This window comes from Tursiops truncatus, chromosome 19 (genome assembly GCF_011762595.2).
Source record: "Tursiops truncatus isolate mTurTru1 chromosome 19, mTurTru1.mat.Y, whole genome shotgun sequence".
Taxonomy (NCBI): domain Eukaryota; kingdom Metazoa; phylum Chordata; class Mammalia; order Artiodactyla; family Delphinidae; genus Tursiops; species Tursiops truncatus.
Genome location: NC_047052.1, coordinates 34,808,023 through 34,830,210, shown reverse-complemented (window position 1 = coordinate 34,830,210; position 22,188 = coordinate 34,808,023). Strand labels below are relative to the sequence as shown.

Below are 22,188 nucleotides of genomic sequence, written 5' to 3'. Positions count from 1 at the left end.
TCAAAGATTGTTTTGACTACTTGGGGTTCCTTGAAACTTTGGATGGACTTTTCTGTTTTTGCAAAAAGGTTGTTAGGATTTTGATAGAGATTGCATTGAATCTCTAGATTTCTTTGGGTAGTATGGATATTTGAAAAGTATTAAGTTTTCCAGTCTATGAATATGCATTTTCATTTGTTTGTATATTCTTTAATTTCTTTCCACAGTGTTCTGTAGTTTTCAGTGTACTTTCACCTTCTTGGTTAAGTTTATTTCTAAGTATTTTATTCTTTTTGGTGCTGTTGTAAATGGGACTGTTTTCTTAATTTTCCTTTTATATTGTCCACTGTTAGTGTATAAAAATGCAACTAATTTTGTGTATTGATTTTGTATCCTGCAACTTTGCTGAATTTGTGTATAAGTTCAAACAGTTTTTTTTTTTTGTGTGTGGAATTTTTAGGGTTTTCCATGTATAAGGTTATATCATCTGTAAACAGAGATAATTTTACTTCTTCCTTCCTAATTCGGATACCTTGCATTTCTTTTCCTTATGTGATTGCTCTGGCTAGCATTTCCAACACTATGTTAAATAGAAATTATGAAAGTTATCCTTGTTTTGTTTCTGATCTTAGAAGAAAAGCTTTTCAACTTTAACCATTGAATATGATGTTAGCTGTAGTTTTTTCATATATGATTTTTCTGATGTTGAGGTAGTTTCCTTCTATTCTGAGTTTATTGAATTCATTTTTTTTTATCATGAAAGGGTATGGATTTGCCAAATGCTTTATCTGTCTCTATTGAGGGGATCATGTGATTTTTTTCTCACTTCATTCTCTTAATGTAGTGTATCATATTGTTTTTCATATGTTGAACTATCCTAGCGTTCAAGGAATAAATCCCACTTGGTCATGTTTTGTAATCATTTTAACATGCTGATGAATTTGGTTTGCTAGTATTTTGTTGAGGATTTTTATACCAATATTTATAAACAATACTGGTCTGTATATATATATATATATATATATATATATATATATATATACACACACACACACACATATGGTAGTTTCTTTGTGTGGCTTTGGTATCATGGTAATGCTGAGCTTGTAGAATGATTGAGGAAGTGTTCCCTTCTCTTCAATTTTTTGGAAGAATTTGAGAAGGATTGGTGTTAGTTCTTTAAATGTTTCATAGAATTAAAGCCATTTGGTTCACGGCTTTTCTTTGTTGAGAAGTTTTAACTTACAGAATTAAACTTCCTTAGTAAGTGTAGATCTGTTCAGATTTTCTACTTCTCTATTACTCAGTTTTGGTAGGGTGTATGTTTCTAGGAATTTGTCCATTACATTTAGGTTATCCAATTATTTTGGTATACAATTTTTCATACTACTCTTTTATGGTCCTTTTATTTCTGTAGAATTGATAATAATGTTCCCATTTTAAACTTATGATTTTAGTAATTTGAGACCTCTCTGTTTCTTTTTAATCTAGCTAAAGGTTTGTCAATTTTGTTGTCATTTTAGAAGAACCAACTTTTGGTATCATTGATTTTCTTTATTGTTTTCCTATTCTCTATTTTATTTATCTCTGCTCTAATCTTTATTATTTCCTTTCTTCTGCTAGTTTTGGTTATAGTTTATTTATTTATTTGTTCCTCAAGGTATAAACTTAGATTGTTGATTTGGGATCCTTTTCTCTTTTGTACAGCTATAAATATTCCCCTTAGTACTGCTTTCATTGCATCCTATGTTTTGGTATGTTGTGTTATCATGTTCGTTTCTGTCAAGATATTTTCTAATTTGCCTTTTGATTTCCTTTTTAGACAATTGGTTGTTTAAGAATGTGTCATTTAATTTCTGCATATTTGTGAATTTTCCAGTTTTCCTTCTGCTATTGATTTCTAGATTCATTCCATTGTGATCGGTAAAGATACTTGGTATCATTTCAATCTTTTAAATTTTATTAAAAATTTTTGGCATAATACATGATCTCTTCTGGAGAATGTTCCATGTATACTTGAGAAAAATATGTATTCTTCTATTATTGGGTGGAGTGTCCTGTATATGACTGTTAGGTCCAATTGGTTTATAATGTTGTTTAAGTCCTCTATTTCTTCATTTTCTGTCAGCTGTTATATCTGTTATTGAGAGTGGGGGTATTGAAATCTCTTACTATTATTGTAAAACTGTATATTTCTCTCTTCAATTCTGTTAATGTTTGCTTCATATATTTTTGAGCTCTAATATTTGGTAATTGTTATATCTTCTTGAATAATTTACCCCTTTATCAATAAAGAATGCTCTTCATTGATTCTTGCAACGTTTCTTTTTAACTTAAGGTCTATTTTGTCTGATATTAGTGTGGCCATCCCTGCTCTCTTTTAGTTATTAGTCGTATGAATTATCTTTTTATATCTCTTTACTTTCAATCTATGTATTTCTTAGGTCTAAAATAAACCTCTTGTAGATGTCATATAGTTGGAACTTTTTTTTTCAATTATTCACTCTATGCCTTTTAAACAAGTTTTTTAAATATAATTTTTTTATACAACAGGTTCTTATTAGTCATCAATTTTATACACATCAGTGTATACATGTCAATCCCAATTGCCCAATTCATCAAACCACCATCCCCACCCCCACCCCCTGTGGCTTTCCCCCCTTTGTGTCCATACATTTGTTCTCTACATCTGTGTCTCAACTTCTGCCCTGCAAACCAGTTCATCTGTACCATTTTTCTAGGTTCCACATGCATGTGTTAATATACGATATTTCTTTTTCTCTTTCTGACTTACTTCACTCTGTATGACAGTCTCTAGATCCATCCACGTCTCAACAAATGACCCAATTTTGTTCCTTTTTAAGGCTGAGTAATATTTCATTGTATATATATACCACATCTTCTTTATAAATTCGTCTGTCAATGGGCATTTAGGTTGCTTCCATGACCTGGCTATTGTAAATAGTGCTGCAATGAACATTGGGGTATATGTGTCTTTTTGAATTATGGTTTTCCCTGAGTACATGACCAGTAGTGGGATTGCTGGATCATATGATAATTCTATTTTTAGTTTCTTAAGGAACCTCCATACTGTTCTCCATAGTGGCTCTATCAATTTACATTCCCACCAACAGTACAAGAGGGTTCCCTTTTCTCCACACCCTCTCCAGCATTTGTTGTTTGCAGATTTTCGGATGATGCCCATTCTAACTGGTGTGAGGTGATACCTCATTGTAGTTTTGATTTGCATTTCTCTAATATTAGTGATGTTGAGCAGCTTATCATGTGCTTCTTGGCCATCTGTATGTCTTCTTTGGAGAAATGTCTATTTAGATCTTCTGCCCATTTTTGGATTGGGTTGTTTGTTTCTTTAATATTGAGCTGCATGAGCTGTTTATATATTTTGGAGATTAATGCTTTGTCCGTTGACTCATTTGCAAATATTTTCTCCCACTCTGAGGGTTGTCTTTTGGTCTTGTTTATGGTTTCCTTTACTGTGCAAAAGCTTTTAAGTTTCATTAGGCCCTATTTGTTAATTTTTGTTTTTATTTCCATTACTCTAGGAGGTGGATCAAAAAAGGTCTTGCTGTGATTTATGTCAAAGAGTGTTCTTCCTATCTTTTCCTCTAAGAGTTTTATAGTGTCCAGTCTTATATTTAGGTCTCAAATCCATTTTGAGTTCATTTTTGTGTATGATGTTAAGGAGTGTTCTAATTTCATTCTTTCACATGTAGCTGTCCAGTTTTCCCAGCACCACTTATTGAAGAGACTGTCTTTTCTCCATTGTATATCCTTGCCTCTTTTGTGATAGATTAGTTGACCATAGGTATGTGGGTTTATCTCTGGGCTTTCTATCTTGTCCCATTGATCTATGTTGCTGTTTTTGTGCCAGTACCACACTGTCTTGATTACTGTAGCTTTGTAGTATAGTCTGAAGTCAGAGAGTCTGATTCCTTCCACTCCGTTTTTTCCCCTCAAGACTGCTTTGACTATTTGGGGTCTTTTTTGTCTCCATACAAATTTTAACATTTTTTGTTCCAGTTCTTTAAAAATGCCATTGGTAATTTGATACGGATTGCATTGAATCTGTAGATTGCTTTGGGTAGTATAGTCATTTTCATAATATTGATTCTTCCAATCCAAGAACATGGTATGTCCATCTGTTGGTATCATCTTTAATTTTTTTCATCAGTGTCTTATAGTTTTCTGCATACAGGTCTTTTGTCTCCTTAGGTAGGTTTATTCCTAGGTATTTTATTCTTTTTGTTGCAGTGGTAAATGGGAGTGTTTCCTTAATTTCACTTTCAGATTTTTCATCATTAGTGTATAGGAATGCACGAGATTTCTGTGCATTAATTTTGTATCCTGCAACTTTACCAAATTCATTGATTACCTCTAGTAGTTTTCTGATGGCATATTTAGGATTTTCTATGTATAGTATCATGTCATCTGCAAACAGTGACAGTTTTACTTCTTCCTTTCCAATTTGTATTCCTTTTATTTCTTTTTCTTCTCTGATTGCTGTGACTACTACTTCCAAAACTATGTTGAATAAAAGTGGTGAGAGTGGATATCCTTGTCTTGTTCCTGATATTAGAGGAAATGCTTTCAGTTTTCCACCATTGAGAATGATGTTGGCTGTGGGTTTGTCATATATGGCCTTTATTATGTTGAGGTAGGTTCCCTCTATGCCCACTTTCTGGAGAGTTTTTATCATAAATGGGTGTTGAATTTTGTCAAAAGCTTTTTCTGCCTCTATTGAGATGATCATAATGGCTTTTATTCTTCAGTTTGTTAATATGGTGTATCACATTGATTGATTTGCGTATATTGAAGAATTCTTGCATCCCTGGGATAAATCCCACTTGATCATGGTGTATGATCCTTTTAATGTGTTGTTGGATTCTGTTTGCTAGTAGTTTGTTTAGGATTTTTGCATCTATATTCATCAGTGATATTGGTCTGTAATTTTCTTTTTTTGTAATATCTTTGTCTGGTTTTGGTATCAGGGTGATGGTTGCCTCATAGAATCTGAGTTTAGGAGTATTCCTCCCTCTGCAATTTTTTGGAAGAGTTTGAAAAGGATGGGTGTTAGCTCTTCTATAAATGTTTGATAGAATTCACCTCTGAAGCCATCTGGTCCTGGACTTTTGTTGCTTGGAAGATTTTTAATCACAGTTTCAATTTCATTCCTTGTGATTGGTCTGTTCAGACTTTCTATTTTTTCCTGGTTCAGGCTTGGAAGGTTATACCTTTCTAAGAATTTGTCCATCTCTTCCAGGTTGTCCATTTTTTTTGCATAGAGTTGCTTGTAGTACTCTCTTAGGATGCTTTGTATTTCTGCGGTGTCTGTTGTAACTTCTTTTTCATTTATAATTTTATTGATTGAGTCCTCTCCCTCTTTTCTGGTGAGTCTGGCTAATGGTTTATCAATTTTATCTTCTCAAAGAAACAGCTTTTAGTTTTATTGATCTTTGCTATTGTTTTCTTTGTTTCTATTTCATTTATTTCTGCTCTGATCTTTATGATTTCTTTCATTGTACTAACTTTGGGTTTTGTTTGTTCTTCTTTCTCTAGTTCCTTTACGTGTAAGGTTAAATTGTTTATTTGAGATTTTTCTTGTTTCTTTAGGTAGGCTTGTATGGCTATAAACTTCCCTCTTAGAACTGCATTTGCTGCATCCCATAGTTTTTTTTTTTTAAGTGGCTGATTTTACTTAGTTCTTTTTTTTTTGATATTAGAATCTTTATATTTTTATCATATATTCTACACAATTTAAAAAATTAACGTTACAATGAGGATTTTTCCTATTTTCTATTGCTTTAAATATCACATATTTATAAAAGTAAATTGTATTTTGTATAAATTTGAATATATGTTAAGATATTAAATGAACAGTTTCTAATGGTGTTTTTTCTTTTTTCGTTAACATCTTTATTGGAGTATAATTGCTTTACAATGGTGTGTTAGTTTCTGCTTTATGATAAAGTGAATTAGTTATACATACACATATATTCCCATATCTCTTCCCTCTTGCGTCTCCCTCCCTCCCAGGCTCCCTGTCCCACCCATCTAGGTGGTAACAATGCACTGAGCTGATCTCCCTGTGCTATGTGGCTGCTTCCCACTAGCTATCTATTTCACGTTTGGTAGTGTATATATGTCCATGCCACTCTCTCACTTTGTCACAGCTTACCCTTCACCCTCCCCACATCCTCAAGTCCATGCTCTAGTAGGTCTGTGTCTTTATTCCCGTCTTACCCCTAGGTATTTCATGACCTTTTTTTTTTTCTTTTTCTTAGATTCCATATATATTTGTTAGCATACGGTATTTTTTCTCTTTCTGACTTACTGTACTCTGTATGACAGACTCGAGGTCTATCCACCTCACTACAAATAACTCAATGTCGTTTCTTTTTATGGCTGAGTAATATTCCATTGTATATATGTACCACATCTTCTTTTTCCATTCATCTGTTGATGGACAATTAGGTTGCTTCCATCTCCTGACTATTGTAAATAGAGCTGCAATGAACATTTTGGTACATGACTCTTTTTGAATTATGGTTTTCTCAGGGTATATGCCCAGTAGTGGGATTGCTGGGTCATATGGTAGTTCTATTTGTAGTTTTTTAAGGAACCTCCATACTATTCTCCATAGTAGCTGTATCAATTCACATTCCCACCAACAGTGCCAGAGTGTTCCCTTTTCTCCACACCCTCTCCAGCATTTATTGTTTCTAGATTTTTTGAAGATGGCCATTCTGACCGGGTTGAGATGATATCTCATTGTAGTTTTGATTTGCACTTCTCTAATGATTAATGATGTTGAGCATTGTTTCATGTGTTTATTGGCAATCTGTATATCTTCTTTGGAGAAATGTCTGTTTAGGACTTCTGCCCATTTTTGGATTGGGTTGTTTGTTATTGAGCTGCGTGAGCTGCTTATAAATTTTGGAGATTAATCCTTTGTCAGTTGCTTCATTTGCAAATATTTTCTCCCATTCTGAGGGTTGTCTTTTGGTCTTGTTTATGGTTTCCTTTGCTGTGTAAAAGCTTTGAAATTTCATTAGGTCCTATTTGTTTATTTTTGTTTTTATTTCCATTTCTCTAGGAGGTGGGTCAAAAAGAATCTTGCTGTGATTTATGTCATGGAGTGTTCTGCCTATGTTTTCCTCTAAGAGTTTGATAGTGTCTGGCCTTACATTTAGGTCTTTAATCCATTTTGAGTTTATTTTTGTGTATGGTGTTAGGGAGTGTTCTAATTTCATACTTTCCCAGCACCACTTATTGAAGAGGCTATCTTTTCTCCACTGTATATTCTTGCCTCCTTTATCAAAGATAAGGTGACCATATGTGTGTGTGTTTATCTCTGGGCTTTCTATCCTGTTCCATTGATCTATATTTCTGTTTTTGTGCCAGTACCACACTTCTTGATTACTGTAGCTTTGTAGTATAGTCTGAAGTCAGGGTGCCTGATTCCTCCAGTTCCATTTTTCGTTCTCAAGATTGCTTTGGCTATTCGGGGTCTTTTGTATTTCCATACAAATTGTGAAATTTTTAGTTCTAGTTCTGTGAAAAGTGCCAGTGGTAGTTTGATAGGGATTGCATTGAATCTGTAGATTGCTTTGGGTAGTAGAGTCATTTTCACAATGTTGAATCCTCCAATCCAAGAACATGGTATATCTCTTCATCTATTTGTATCATTTTAATTTCTTTCATCAGTGTCTTGTAATTTTCTGCATACTGGTCTTTTGTCTCCTTAGGTAGGTTTATTCCTAGATATTTTATTCTTTTTGTTGCAATGGTAAATGGGAGTGTTTCCTTAATTTCACTTTCATATTTTTCATCATTAGTGTATAAGAATGCCAGAGATTTCTGTGCATTAATTTTGTATCTTTCTACTTTACCAAATTCATTGATTAGCTGTAGTAGTTTTCTGGTGGCATATTTAGGATTCTCTATGTATAGTATCATGTCATCTGCAAACAATGACAGCTTTATTCTTCTTTTCCGATTTGTATTCCTTTTATTTCTTTTTCTTCTCTGATTGCTGTGGCTACTACTTCCAAAACTATGTTGAATAAGAGTGGTGAGAGTGGGCAACCTTGTCTTCTTCCTGATCTTAGTGGAAATGGTTTCAGTTTTTCACCATTGAGGACGATGTTGGCTGTGGGTTTATTATATATGGCCTTTATTATGTTGAGGTAGGTTCCCTCTATGCCCACTTTCTGGAGAGTTTTTATCATAAATGGTGTTGAATTTTGTCAAAAGCTTTTTCTGCCTCTATTGAGATGATCATAATGGCTTTTATTCTTCAGTTTGTTAATATGGTGTATCACATTGATTGATTTGCGTATATTGAAGAATCCTTGCATCCCTGGCATAAAGCCCACTTGATTATGGTGTATGATCCTTTTAATGTGTTGTTGGATTCTGTTTGCTAGTATTTTGTTGAGGATTTTTGCATCTGTATTCATCAGTGATATTGGTCTGTAATTTTCTTTTTTTGTAGTATCTTTGTCTGGTTTTGGTATCAGGGTGATGGTTGCCTCATAGAATGAGTTTAGGAGTATTCCTTCCTCTGCAAATTTTTGGAAGAGTTCGAGAAGGATGGGTGTTAGCTCTTCTCTAAATGTTTGATAGAATTCTCCTCTGAAGCCATCTGGTCCTGGACTTTTGTTGCTTTGAAGATGTTTAATCACAGTTTCAATTTCATTCCTGGTGACTGGTCTGTTCAGACTTTCTATTTCTTCCAGGTTCAGTCTTGGAAGGTTATACCTTTATAAGAATTTGTGCATGTATTTCTGTGGTATCTGTTGTAACTTCTCCTTTTTCATTTCTAATTTTATTGATTTGAGTCCTCTCCCTCTTTTTTTTTTTTTTTTTGGTGGTACACGGGCCTGTCACTGCTGTGGCCTCTCCCGCTGTGGAGCACAGGCTCTGGACGTGCAGGCCCAGCAGCCATGGCTCACGGGCCCAGCCTCTTCCCAGGATCTTCCTGGACCAGGACATGAACCCGTGTCCCCTGCATCGGCAGGCAGACTCCCAACCACTGCGCCACCAGGGAAGCCCCTCCCTCTTTTTCTTGATGAGTCTTGCTAATGGTTTATCAATTTTGTTTATCTTCTCAAAGAACCAGCTTTTAGTTTTATTGATCTTTGCTATTGTTTTCTTTGTTTCTATTTCATTTATTTCTGCTCTGATCTTTATAATTTCTTTCCTTCTGCTAACTTTGGGCTTATTTTGTCTTCTTTCTCTAGTTCCTTTAGGTGTGAGGTTAGATTGTTTATTTGAGATTTTTCTTGTTTCTTGAGGTAGGCTTGTATGGCTATAAGCTTCCCTCTTAGAACAGCTTTTGCTGCATCCCATAGGTTTTGGATCATTGTGTTTTCATTGTCATTTGTCTCTAGGTATTTTTTGATTTCCTCTTTGATTTCTTCAGTGATATCGTGGTTATTTAGTAGCATTTTGTTTAGCCTCCATGTGTTTGTGTTTTTTACATTTTTTTCCCTGTAATTCATTTCTAATCTCATAACGTTGTGGTCAGAAAAGATGCTTGATATGATTTCTATTTTCTTAGATTTACTGAGGCTTGATTTGTGACCCAAGATGTGATCTATCCTGGAGAATGTTCCATGCGCACTTGAGAAGAAAGTGTAATCTGCTGTTTTTGGATGGAATGTCCTATAAATATCAATTAAATCTATCTGGTATATTCTGTCATTTAAAGCTTCGCTTTCCTTATTTATTTTCATTTTGGATGATCTGTCCATTGGTGTAAGTGAAGTGTTAAAGTCCCCCACTGTTATTGTGTTACTGTTGATTTCCTCTTTTACAGCTGTTAGCAGTTGCCTTATATATTGAGGTGCTCCCCCTTGTTGGGTGCATATATATTTATAATTGTTATATCTTCTTCTTGGATTGATCCCTTGATCATTATGTAGTGTCTTTCCTTGTCTCTTGTAACATCTTTTATTTTAAAGTCTGTTTTGTCTGATGAGTATTGCTACTCCAGCTTTCTTTTGATTTCCATTTGCATGGAATATATTTTTCCATCCCCTCAATTTCAGTCTGTATGTGTCCCTAGGTCTGAAGTGGGTCTCTTGTAGACAGCATATATATGGGTCTTGTTTTTGTATCCATTCAGCAAGCCTGTGTCTTTTGGTTGGAGCATTTAATCCACTCACGTTTAAGGTAATTATCAATATGTATGTTCCTATGACCATTTTCTTAATTGTTTTGGGTTTGTTTTTGTAGGTCCTTTTCTTTTCTTGTGTTTCCCACTTAGGGAAGTTCCTTTAGCATTTGTTGTAGAGCTCGTTTGGTTGTGCTGAATTCTGTTAGCTTTTGCTTGTCTGTAAAGGTTTTGATTTCTCCATTAAATCTGAATTAGATCCTTGCCGTGTAGAGTAATCTTGGTTGTAGGTTCTTCCCTTTCATCACTTTAAGTATATTATGCCACTCCCTTCTAGCTTGTAGAGTTTCTGCTGAGAAATCAGCTGTTAACCTTATGGGAGTTCCCTTCTATATTATTTGTCATTTTCCCCTTCCTGCTTTCAATAATTTTTCTTTGTCTTTAATTTTTGCCAATTTGATTACTATGTGTCTCAGTGTGTTTCTCTTTGGGTTTATCCTGTATGGGACTTGCTGCGCTTCCTGGACTTGGGTGGCTATTTCCTTTCCCATGTTAGGGAACTTTTCGACTATAATCTCTTCAAATATTTCTCCGGTCCTTTCTCTCTCTTTTCTCTTCCTGGGACCCCTATAATGCGAATTTTGTTGCACTTAATGTTGTCCCAGAGGTCTCTTAGGCTGTCTTCCTTTCTTTTCACTCTTTTCTTTATTCTGTTCCACAGCTGTGAATTCCACCATTCTGTCTTCCAGGTCACTTATCCGTTCTTCTGCCTCAGTTATTCTGCTATTGATTCCTTCTAGTGTAGTTTTCATTTCAGTTACTGTATTGTTCAACTCTGTTCATTTGTTCTTTAATTCTTCTAGGTCTTTTTTAAAGATTTCTTGCATCTTCTCAATCTTTGCCTCCATTCTTTCTCTGAGGTCCTGGATTATCTTCACTATCATTATTCTGAATTCTTTTTCTGGAAGGTTGCCTATCTCCACTTCATTTAGTTGTTTTTCTGGGCTTTTATCTTGTTCCTTCATCTGGTACATAGCCCTCTGCCTTTTCATCTTGTCTGTCTTTCTGTGAATGTGGTTTTTGTTCCACAGGCTACAGGATTTTACTTCTTCTTGCTTCTGCTGTCTGCCCTCTGGTCCACTCTATGCCTTTTGACTAAAGAGTTTAATTCATCTATATCTAAAGTAATTGCTGATAGGAAAGGACTTACTTTTGCCATTTTGTTATGCTTTCTGTATGTCTTGTGACTTTTAATCCCTCATTTCTTCCATTACTGCCTTCTTTTGTGTTTATTTTATTTTTTTTTGGTAATGAAACATTTGATTTTCTTCTCATTTCTTTTGTGTATATTCTATAGATATGTTCTTTGGATTATTGTGGATATTATATATAACATCCTAAATTTATAACAATCTATTTTAAATTGGTATCAATTTAATACCAGTTGTATACAAAGACTCCTTTACACTTGTGCTTGCTACTTTATATTATTGATGTCACAAATTATATCTTTATATATTGTGTACCAATCACATAGATTTATAATTTTTTTAATGCATTTGTCTTTTAAGTCCTGTAGCAAATAAGAAGTGGAGTTCCAGATTCTTAAGGTGGAACCTTAGATCATTAATTTTAAAGCATTTGAAACCATAAATTTCCTTCTCAGCACTGTTTTAGCTGTACTCCCCACATTTTCACATGTTGTGCCTTCATTTTCATTAGGTCCAAAATTTTCTTATTACTATTGTGATTTCTTTTTTTACTTATATGTTATTTAGAAATGTGTTCTTTAATTTTTAAATATTTTGGGAATTTTCCACATATTGTTATTGATTTCTTATTTAATTCCATTGTGGTTAAAGACCATATTTTGTATAATTTCAATCCATTTACATTTATTGGGACTTGTTTTGTGGTCTAGTATATAGTTTGTCTGTTGAAAGTTCCATATGCCCTTGAAAAGAATGTGTATTCCACAGTCGTTGGGTGGAGTAGTCTATACATGTCAACTATGTCAAGTTGATTGAAAGTGTTAAGTGTTCTGTACCTCTATTGATGTACTGTCTACTGTTCTATTAATTATTGAGAGAAGAGTGTTGAAATATCCAACTGTAATTGTAGATTATTCTATTTTGTTTTTCAATTCTATTAGTTATTGCTACACATATTTTGAAGCTCTATTATCATTTGTACTAAAATTTAGTATTGTTACATATTCTTGCTAGATTGACTCTTTATCATTATGAAAAATTCGTTTTAATCCCTGGCAATAGACCTTGTTCTGATGTTTACTCTGTTTGATATTAACATAGCCATTCCAACTTTATTATTATTATTATTTGCATCATGTATCTTTTTCTATACTTTTACACTTGTTTGTATTTTAATATTTAAATTGAGTTTCTTGGATTCAGCATATAGGTGGATCATTTTTTTTTGTTTTGTTTTTTAAATCCATTTTGGCAATCTGCCTTTTAATTGAAATGTTTAGACCACTTAAATTTAATATAATAATTTAAAAAGTTGGATTTCAGTCTATCAGCTTGATATTCGCTTTCTATTTGTCTCATCTGCTCTTTATTCCCTCTCCCCTTCTTTCTTGCCTTCTTTTGGGTTGAATGTCTTCTGGTATTCCATTTTATTTCCACTATTGGCTAATTAGTTAAACACCTTTTAAATATTTTTCTAAATGGTTGCTCTAGGATTTAAAATATACATAATTAACATTGCAGACTACCTTCAAATAATATTATGCCACTTCATGTACAATATAAGAATCTTACAATAATATACTTCCATATCCCCCTCCCATACTTTGCACATATATATTACCTCTATATATGTCATAAATCCCCGAATATATTATTTTTTCTTCAAACCATTATCTTTAAAGAAATTTAAAAATTAGAAAAAAGACTTTTATATTCACCATTTCTGTCTCTTCAGTCTTTTGTTTATATGTAAGCTTCTAGTTGGCATAATTTTCCTTTTGCCTGAAGTACTTTCTTTAACATTTCTTACAGTGCAGATATGCTAGTGATGAATTATTTCAGTTTTTTCCTGAAAATATCTTTATTTGCCTCCATTTTTGAGATATAGTTTTACTGTGTATAAAATTCTAAGTTGATAATTTTTTTCTTTCAGCATTTTCATTTAGCATTGTTTTCTGGGTTTCTGAGGAGAGGTCTGAAATTATTTTCCTCTTTGTTCCTCAGTATGTAATGTGTCTTTTTCCTCTGGTTCTCAGGAATCTGATTAAAACATGTCTTGGTATACTTTGCTTTATGTTTATCCTGTTTGAGTCTTGTTGAGCTTCTTGGATCTGTCAGTTTGCAATTTTCATCAGGTTTATCATTTTAAAATTTATTTATTTATTTATTGGATAAAGTTGACATGTAACACTGTATAAATTTAAGGTGTACGTCATGTTATTTTGATACATTTCTATATTGTAATATGGTTGCAGTTGTAATGATATTGATCACATTACATATTTGTAGTACAATAAACTGTACATTAAATATCTATTGCTATTTTAGAACTTGGTACAAGTTTGTACCCTAAACACCATCAATCCACCCCCCATCTCCTAGTAACCACTGTTTAACTCTGTTTTGTTTTTTTTATTTTTTACATTATTTATTTTTAAAAATATTTATTTATTTGGCTGTGCTGGGTCTTAGTTGCAGCATGTGGGATCTTCATTGCCACATGTGGGATCTTTGTTGTGGCATGTGGGATCTTTAGTTGTGACATGCAGGGTCTTTAGTTGCAGTATGCAGGGTCTTTAGTTGTGGCATGAGAACTCTTAGTTGCGTCATGTGGGATCTAGTTCCTGACCAGGGATTGAACTCAGGCCCCCTGCATTGGGAGCGTGGAGTCTTAGCCACTGGACCAACAGGGAAGTCCCTATTTTGTTTTTTTAAAACATTGTTGTTGTTTTAGATTCCAAATATATGTGATTTACAGTACTTGTCTTTCTCTGTGTGCTTATATCACTTAGTATAATGTACTGAAGGTCCATCCATGTTGTTGCAAGTGGCAGGATATCCTCCTTTCTCAAGGTGAGTTATATTCCATTGTGTATATATACTACATCTTTTTTATCCATTCATTTGTTGATGGTCATTTGGGTTGTTCCCATATCAGATATTTTTTCGTTGTTGTTGTGATTTTCTCAGACATTTTTTCTTTGCTCCTTTATCTCTCCTCTTCCCTGGGACTTTAATTTTACATACATTAAAATGTTTGGGGCTTCCCTGGTGGCGCAGTGGTTGGGAGTCTGCCTGCCGACGCAGGGGACGTGGGTTCGTGCCCCGGTCCGGGAGGATCCCACGTGTCGCGGAGAAGCTGGGCCCGTGAGCCATGGCCGCTGGGCCTGCGCATCCGGAGCCTGTGCTCCTCAACGGGAGAGGTCACGGCAGTGAGAGGCCCGCGTACCGCAAAAAAAAAAAAAAAAAAAAAAAAAAATTTGTTGTTGTTCCATAGGTTACTGAGGCTCTGTTCATTTTTTCAATCTTCTTTTTGTTGTTCTGTGCCTTATTTTGTATAGTTTCTGTTGTTATGTCTTCAATTTTATAGTTTTTTTCTTTGGCAGTGTCTACTATGTAGTTATTCCTATCCAGTGAAGTTTTTTCTTGAAATATTGTATTTTTTCATCTTTGGTAGTTCCATTTGATTCTTTTTTATGACCTCCACTTCTGTCCTTATTATGTTAATGCTTTCCTTTCACTAGTTAAGCATTTTGAATGTATTTGTAAGAGATGTTTTAGGACCCTTGTTAATTACATAGTTTTTGTCATTTCTACCTCTGTTCCTATTGATTTTTAAAATTCTTATGGATCACATTTTCATGCTTCTACAGATGTCTAGTAATTTTTTATTGAAGTTGGACATTGTATATTTTGCATCATTGAGTGTTGCATTGATCACTTCAAGGTAGCTTGTTTCTTTTGAGACTCGTTTTTAAGCTCTTCAAGGGTGACTTTAGAGTAATTTTCCCCGGGATTAGTTTAGCTTCACTACTAAGACACTGGTTTTTTTTTGCCTTTTACTAAAGACTGTGTGATTCAGTAAGGTCTCTCCATTATTGCTCGTGGGAACTTGAATGATTCCAGGTCCAGGGTGAACTCTGGGAATTATCTAGTCTACAGCTCTTTAGTAATTGTTCTTTCTCCAGAGTTTGTCCTTTGCCCAGCTTTATGTAGTTTCACCATACAGAGCTTGTTATTTGAACAAAGAATAAAGGCAGTCCCTGTGCAGGTATTTGGAGCTCATTTTATAAAAGCTCTCTCCTTCTTGACATTCTGCCCCACAAATTTTAGCTAACTCAGCTCCCTAAAACTCTTGATCTCTGACTCCTCAATTCAACAATACGCACTGTGCTCTATTCAGGTTCCCCTTCTCTTTGCCACAATCTGGAAATTGACTCCAGGCAGAAATTTGGGGTGATCATGGAATTCACTTTGTTTATTTCTCTTCTCTCAGGGATCACAGTCTTTTGTTGCCTGTTGCCCAATATGGAAATATATTTTGTACAGTTTCCCAATTCCCTAGAGGGGTTAGTCTAGACACTGTTATTCCCTCATGGCTGGAAGTAGACATGCGGCTGGCATTTTTGACCGTTCTTTTCTTTTGTTGTGTATTACCATTCCTCAGGTTAAGCCCTTCATTACTCCCTTCCTGATTATTCTAAAAGCTGCCTCCTTTTACCCACCAACCGATCTGCCCAGGGCATTCATGTTTTTATATTTTTTTTAATTTTTAAAATTTTTGGCTGTGTTGGGTCTTCACTGCTGCACGTGGGCTTTCTCTAGTTGTGGCAAGCAGGGGCTACTCTTTGCTGCAGTGTGTGGCTTCTCATTGTGGTGGCTTCTCTTGTTGCAGAGCATGGGCTATAGGCACGTGGGCTTCAGTAGGTGCAGCACGTGGGCTCAGTAGTTGCGGGACGTGGACCCTAGAGTATGCAGGCTTCAGTAGTTGTGGCACGTGGGCTCAGTAGTTGTGGTACACGGGCTTAGTTGCTCCGTGGCATGTGGCTTGAAGACCAGGGCTTGAACCTGTGTCCCCTGCACTGGAAGGCGGATTCTTAACCATTGCACCACCAGGGAAGTCCCCATGTTTATTTTTATTTTGTTTCTTTCTTGTTTCATTTTGTTACTCCCTTGCTCAAAAATATTTAGTGACTCCTGGAGTGAATATACAATGTTTTTCCTGCTCTTTTGTCCTTTCCTTTGGGAGCCATCCTTCCCCCATTACATTCTAATGGAAATGTCAATCTCCATCCCTTGCCCCAATCCTATACACCCCACCCTGCCTAGCCAATCTTGGTACCTCATTTCATAGCAATAGTGATTGTTCCAGGGGTAGATAGTGTCAATCATGGTCTTCTCTGGGACTGATATAGGGACATTGAGACAAAGGGATGCTCTTTTGGCTGAGTGTGTTAAGCTGGGAGAATGTAAATTTGGGACTGTCAAGGACCATCTCCCTTTGCCTAATAGAGAAAGATTTACTGCTATAGAAGAGAATGAGATCAACACACTGCGTGAAGGACAAAGAGACAGAGATAAAGATAGAGAATATATGACAGAGAACAACATTAAGTCCCTTGATTCATATGTGCATGAAGGTAGCAAATCCTCATACTTCCCAGTTCTTTGAACTAATTAAAATTTTCCTTGTTTAATCTAGTTTGAGTGGAGATTCTTTTACATCTGAAAGAATTCTGCTTAAGACAGTTCCCTTTGTTTATATGATAAAATGTAGCTTTAGGAAAGCTACTCACTTTTGGTACCTTTCCTTGCTTTTGGTACTTTGCGCTGACATCAGGTGTGCCATTCTTTGCTTATCAAAATGCTAGTCAGAGCAGCTCTGTGGCAACTCTGGAAAGCTTAGGTTTCAGAGTCAGAGAGATCTTGGTTGGCGCTTTTTTGCTGCCTACTAGCTGTGATATGAAAGGTCAGTGCATATATTTTACTTCCTTCTCCAATAAAGAATGGAGGAAGTAGGAAGCCCCATGGTACCAGTAAGAATTAGATTTAACCATGTATAACTGAAAACCCAAGATAAGAATATTTTGAACAGGTAGAAATTTCTTTCTTATGTAAATTAAATCTGAAGGTAAACATGCAGGCTTCACAAAGTCATGAGGGAACCACTGCTTACCCCCTTTTCCTCCACCATCCTAACAAATGGCTTCAATTCTAAAAGTCCTCTTCTCTTTATTGAAGTTAGCTAGACCTATTATGCAGACTCAATATATTATTCCCACCCGGGTACAAGGAGAAATGGGGGAATGGACAGGTATTTTTCTATGTTGGAAATTTTCTCCTCAGAAGGAAGCTTTCCTTTGCTACTATTGTTCACCTCTGTTAGCAGAATCTGCCACAACAGAAAGTTGAAAGCTTTCGGAATCTCCAATAAAGAAATAAATAAAGAAAAGGAGATATGATCCAAGACCATGTGGATAGTAGCAGCTATGATGAGTTGCAAGTTTGTTTTATCAGCTGAGGAAGATGGTGCTTTGCCTAAAATGATTAGGCTTGGTCATGTTTGTGGGGATGGCAAGGAAAGGGCAGATACAGAGAAGCTAAATGATTTGGGGACTCTAGGAGTATGGGCAAAGGAAGGATCAAAGTTCACATGGCTGCCTGGAGTCTCCAGGCCCCTCTTCCCACCATCTTCCATGATTCTCATGGTTCCTCTAGCATCATTTTATGGCCTCTTTTTCCCTGTATCTTTATCATTCCTAGCTGAATTTGTTCTATACCCCTCTAGTCCCTACCTCCACCGATATATCTTCGTATCAGAACAAGAGGATCTTCCAAGAATGTAATTTTCATTATGTTGCTTTTCTGGTGACTTTCATTATGTTGCTGTTTTGGTGACTTTTTTTTTTTCCCTCCTGGCTGCTTTGTATTGATTACTAGGACCTGTCTCTTCACCATGGCCCCTAGGATCCTGGAATAATATAATTTAAGAAATTAAGACAGACTAGACAGATTCTCAGGAGATTTTATTGATACTCAACCTGCAGCATGTCTTTGAAATTAAGCCATGCTGCAGTGCAGTTCACACCTAAACCACAGAGTTGGGATGGTCTAAGTTATGCTGTGTTAACAAACAGCCCTGGGCCATGTGGGCTGGCAAGGGGCTCTTCTCCATATAGACACTCAGGGAACCAGAGTCACCATCTTCTTGTAGCGGCATCACCTGGACCCCATGGTCCTCTCAGTCTCTAAGGGAAAAGAGAGCACTGGAGAGTGTTGTAGAAGCCAGCTCTGCTCCCGTAATCAGAGCATAAGTTCCCTGAGGTAGGGACTGTGATAAATAAATGCATATTCATCTATTTGTTCATTCTGTGCGATATCCTAGTGAGAGATAGTGTGAAGGTGAAGTTTGGCCAAGAAGTGAGGAAAACCAAATTCTGCCTGTTTTTTCCCACCAGAACCCTGAGGGAAATGAGCAGTGGTAAATGGGAATTGACCCTTGTCTCCCAATGCAGAACACTCTGGCAAGCTGACCTGGGCAACGTGGACCAACCCTTTTACACAGACTACTATGGAAATGGAGTGGAGTATGGGTCCTGCTTTGCCTACGTGGTCCCTCAGTGTGAAGACTGAAGGCTGAGTTCTTATCGTCGAGAAGGAAGGCTGATTCATTCCATCCCTCCAGAGCCGGAAGACTTACAAGAAGATCTGGTGTAGAAAGACAGTGCCTGGTACCAGGCTGGCTTAGTCCTGTACCAGGGCTGGTGCCATGTGGGAGAGGAGGCAGGAGGTGAGGAGAGGGGCTGGATCTCAGCTCCAGTCTCCTTACCCCTCTCACCTCCTACTACAGGGTGTCTCTACCCTTCAGCCCATTAGTGTTCACAGATCTGACCAGTCCATGGAGATTCCTTCTTCCTGGGCAAGTGAGGAAGAAGGTGGCATGGGGAAAGGGACCTTGAATATTAATTAATTAATTCAAGGCAACATATTAATTAATTAAATTAAAAATTGCAATGAACATCTCACATGGGTCAAACATTCCTCACAGTTGCCATATCAGAACTGGGGGCAAATAGGAAATACTAATGACATAACAGGCCACGCTTTTTATTTTCCTAATAAAATCTGCATATTTTCAAAATTAAATCTGCTTGGCTGTCACCCACTGGAGTTCAGAGGTAACAACAACGATGATGATAGGACAGCAGTTGGGTATTGCTTATTCAGTGTTTACTGTGTGTCAGTCACAGTGCTAAGTGCAGCACACCACTGAATTCTCATAGCAAACCAAAAGACGTGGATGTTACTGCACTCCATTCTGTAGGTAGGATGACTGGAGTTCAGAGAGGTGAAGTGGCTCACCTAACTCACAGTCATAGCAATTATGTGTATAAATAAATAAGGCTGCATGTGTGTGTATTTAATAATTATGTACAAGGCCTGAAATGCTGCAGTGGCAGGATAAAGAGGCAGATTTCATGGTGGGCTTTGAGAATTCACCTTACATCTGTAGTTTGCTTCCCATGGCTACACACATGAACGGAAGCTCCATAAGGCAGAAATCTTTTTCTCTGTTGTTCCCTAATATTTCTGAACTCCTGGCACTGTGCTTGTCTTGTGGAGGGTACTCAGTGGCTCAGTGTCTCTTCGGTCGTTCCTTTATCTAGGTATATGGTAGTTATATGGTGACGTGGGAAAGAGCACTGGGTTGGCAGGTGGAACTGGATTTGAGCTTTGCCCTGACTTACCTTACTAGTTGCATGAACTTGGTCAATTCCTTCAGTCTCTGTGAGCCTTAGTCTCCTCATTTGTGGGATGGAGCCGTCACTGTTCTGCCTCCCTCTCTGAGCTGCTGTGAGGATTTGATGCCAGTGGGCTGTAAGAGAGCTGTGTAAACCCTAAGATGTTTTATTTGATTAAAAGCCCTGGCTTATCTGGTTGCTTTGGTGTAAGGAAGAGTACCTTACAAAGATGACTGCAGCAATGAGGTTTTAATAAGAAGAAACATGGCAAAAAAGAGACAAGACTTGGGCTTGTCCTGGGAGTTGTCAGAGAGTCAGAGTGAGGCATAGTTCAGGGACTGAAAGGGTCCGAGGCCTTTTTACCAACAAGATTCTTTTGGCCCCTCCACTGGAATTTGTAGATATGCTACTTTCAAGTAATGTAACATCTCATAATATTTGCTTTTACTATTCTTGCTGTTACTGACATCCTTCTTCCCTGTCCTCTGAGTCTCTGTGTACCCTCTACCCTCCAAATATTTTTCTCCTCTGGATGGCTTTCACTTCTGCATAAATTGAGTTCACTTATAGACCCTGCTGCTTCAGAGCACCCCTCCAGTGTGTACCCTTAGGAATTAGGCTCTGACCACCAAATATTCCTGATCAAATTCCTGAGGGATAGGATCTGACAGGTTCCCATTTTTTTTCTCTCTCTCTCTCTTTTTAAGCAAAGCTTTTCCCTCCAGGACACCTCCTGGGTCAGTGTCCAACCCTGGCTAGGGGATGGGGCTGTGTCTTCTCTGTACTCTGTCATGCATCACTCACTTTTGGGAAACCCAGCCACCATATTGTGAGGACACTCAAGCAGCCCTGTGGAGAGGTCCGTGTGAAGAGGAACTGAGGCCTCCTGCTGACAGCCAGCACCAACGTTCCAGCCATAAGAGCACACCAGTCCACAGTCAAGCCGTCCCTTGATTTACCCACAGCTGACATGTTGATTGCAACTTCATAAGAGACCCTGAGCCAGAATTGTCCAGCTAAGCTGCTCCTTGAACTTCTGACTCACAGAAACTGTGAAAGGAAATAATTACAGGTGATAATGTGATTAATCATGGTGTCACTGCTCACTAGAGGTTACTAGTACTAATACCCCATTTCTCAAGGACCACAGCACTGTTTTCAACAGACCAAGGACAAGAGGACCCAACCAATCCCAGAATCCCATCTTTGAGGATCAGCTTCCTAAGACCACTTTTGGTATCAAATATTGGATTAGTCAGAGTCAAGTCAGTAGGAAAAAAACCTCACTAGCTTTCTCTATTTTAAATTCTCTCTTTTAAAGGGACTTGAAGGGCAAAAAGGGAATACTGAGGTATCAAAAGGTAGTAACTGCAGAAAGCATGGATTATTCTTAAGGCTTGAGAAACAAAGTTAAGAACATGGGGCTACTGGAACCTAGGTTCTTGGAGGAGGGGCCCTATGGAACTGGGACTCAGAACTCTGAGAAGGAAGTGCTACCAGCTGGGGCTGGTGTATCTGAGTGGGTAGGGAGGATGCCACGAGTTTATATCTGGGAGGGCCGGAAGGACCTTGGAAATGGGACCCACTGTTGTTGCTGAGGGGAAGGGCCATCACTTGGTTGATGCCAACAGGAAACAGCAAAACAGGAAAGAGCAAGTCCTTTTTTACTCCTCCAGCTTTTCAGTCTCCCTTTAGTGCCCTCCATCAGTGGCACTTAACAGGAAGCCAGCTGGCAAAGGAGAAGTGATTTGCAAAGTCTTAGCCCCACACCACAGAGGAGAGTGTAGAAGGGTGGGTTTACTGCTCAGAGCAATAGCTTAATAACCTGAGTACTGGCTCCTGGAGGCCATGGCATCTGTAAGCCCTGAATGAGATGCTTAAGGATAATCCATGACTAAGGGCATTTTACTTAAGACCAGGGCTCCCCTAAAACATTGCCTGGAACCCAAAGACGAGATGATAGGAGAGACTCCCCGCTATTTTGTTTCCTTCCTCCTTCCGCAGGTGGCCTTCTTCACCTCCCTCCTGCTCCCAGCACTGGTGAGAACTCAGCTAAATGGAGGACCACTGGGCTGTGGCTACTTTCTACACATACTGGACCACTGTGCATCCTAATTAGAGCTCTGAAGAGTTCACTGCATGGGAACGTTTTTATGCCATTAAGTAGTATTAGCAAGCTTCCTTTCTTTTTTTAACACTTAAATTACCTTTTCTCATTAGCACTGTCTTCTGGAGGGAGAGGAAGGGGCAGAAGAGCTAATTAGTGAACTTGGGTGACTGTCTCCTACCTCTAACCTTTCCTAAACATCTTGCCCCTTGCTAGAGGAAGCCAGAGCCT

General features: G+C 37.3%; 1 long non-coding RNA gene across 3 annotated transcripts in view; it reads left to right on the top strand.

Moving 5' to 3' along the window:
* The window catches only part of LOC109549548 (uncharacterized), a 39,041-nt gene extending 19,911 nt beyond the window's left edge, over window positions 1-19,130 (top strand). For 2 of the 3 annotated variants that reach the window (XR_012327893.1, XR_012327892.1), the window contains 2 exons: window positions 14,121-14,181; window positions 18,624-19,130. This is a non-coding gene — a long non-coding RNA (uncharacterized lncRNA). Of the gene's footprint in view, window positions 1-14,120; window positions 14,182-18,566 lie in introns of all 3 variants that reach the window. The other variant, XR_012327894.1, reaches the window with a different exon arrangement.
* Window positions 19,131-22,188: the final 3,058 nt, after the last annotated feature.